The 2,000-nt window shown below is 32.6% G+C and overlaps 1 pseudogene; it reads right to left on the minus strand.

Annotated features, from left to right (window-relative positions):
* Positions 1–1,351: 1,351 nt before the first annotated feature.
* On the minus strand, positions 1,352–1,508 carry LOC111560370 (annotated as a pseudogene).
* Positions 1,509–2,000: the final 492 nt, after the last annotated feature.

The raw sequence follows: 2,000 nt of genomic DNA on the forward strand, positions 1-2,000 counted from the left end.
TATCACTTAATTTGGCACTAAATAATAGAAAATATATATTATATATATATTATAAATATATAATATATATAATATAGAAAATATTAGAAAAATATATATAATATATGTAATAAAGAAATATTAGAAAAACATATAAATATATAATATATATAATATAGAAAATATTAGAAAAAATATATATATTAGAAAAATATATATTCCTATAATATAATAGAAAAAATACATATGTATATATAATGTGTGTTTATTTTTTCTTTGATACTACTAACCAGAAAATATACATTTGATCTTTGAACAATGCAAGGATCGGGGTGTCACCCCCCTAAAAATCCACATGACTTTGATTCCCCAAAAACTTAACTACTACCAACCTACTGTTTTACTGGAAGCCTTACCAATAATATAAATTTGATTAACGCATGTTTTATATGTTATATGTATTATATATATTGGATTCTTACGATATAGTAAGCTAGAGAAAAAAGTTATTAAGAAAATCATAAGGAAAATAAAATACATTTACGGTATTTATCGATGCATTTAGTTTATGTCACCTCTTTATAAGATGAATTGTCTGTCAGCACCTATTTCAATATTGACACAATTCAATTAGACACAAAAAAATACTGTAGATGTTAAATATATTGCTAACACTAGACATCAAAAATGAAAAGACGGGGGCGCCTGGATGGCGCAGTTGGTTAAGCGTCCGACTTCAGCCAGGTCACGATCTCGCGGTCCGTGAGTTCGAGCCCCACGTCGGGCTCTGGGCTGATGGCTCAGAGCCTGGAGCCTGTTTCCGATTCTGTGTCTCCCTCTCTCTCTGCCCCTCCCCCGTTCATGCTCTGTCTCTCTCTGTCCCAAAAATAAATAAACGTTGCAAAAAAAAAAATTAAAAAAAAAAATGAAAAGACGATGTAAAAAATTCATATTTGTTTATAGGTATAATGATTCATGCATTGATAATGAAGAAACAGCAATGTGATTGCTTTATTGTAGTCTAGCCTATACACTAATGAATGAACCATTATAAAATTTTTATGATATTTGGTATTGCAATTATTTTTATAATACAATATTAGAAAACTTGTTACATTTTTCAAGAGAAACCGCTTACCTGTGATGATAGGGTGATATGCAGTTTCTCCAATTATGAGACATTCATACTGTATGGTAATGTAATTCTTTGAAAGCAAAGTTATACAACAGTAAGAACACTAACACATTCTTAATTTTACATTAAATATCACTCACTTTATATGTGTGCAAGGATAGACTATCCACTTCCATACAAGTCTTGCGCAAAGTTCTACAGGATGAAGACTGAGGCAATTATGACAATAATGACCCAAAAATGTCTAATACAGCCCTTGACGAACAGTCATTAGATTTTCATATGAAGACACACACACACAACACTTAAGTTTATTAACTGTATGGCATGGTGATTTATTTACTGATAAGAACAGATACTACCCTTGATCTTAGCCAAAAGGCCGAGAAGCGATAGTGATTTATTAACTATTCATTAAAAGGAAGTGGATCATCATAAAGGTCGTCATCCTCATTGTTTTCATGTGGAGTACACTGTGAAGGAGGAAGAAGAGGGATTGATCCTGCTTGCTATCTTAGGGGTGGAAGAGGTGGAGGAGTGGAGGCAGTGGAAGGCAGGAAAGAGAGGCAGACACATTCAATGTAATTTTATAGAAGTATATAAATGTCAGACATTTTATTTTTTCATTTCTCTAAAAATGTTTCTATACAATACGAATCCTTCTTCCACCATTTGCTTTGATATTAGCGTCCATATCATAGAAGGTTCCATGTCATAAAAGAAGGCAAAAGCAGTCTTGAATACTCAGAAACTTTCTGTCAGTTTGTCTAATGGCAATTTGTTTTCTGGCACTGCTTCTTGTATGTGTTCCTCCTCATAGTCTGGCTGTGGTTCAGAAGCACTCATCTCCATCAGGATATCTTCTGTTAATTCCTCCGGTAGGGTG

This window comes from Felis catus, chromosome B1 (assembly GCF_018350175.1).
Source record: "Felis catus isolate Fca126 chromosome B1, F.catus_Fca126_mat1.0, whole genome shotgun sequence".
Taxonomy (NCBI): domain Eukaryota; kingdom Metazoa; phylum Chordata; class Mammalia; order Carnivora; family Felidae; genus Felis; species Felis catus.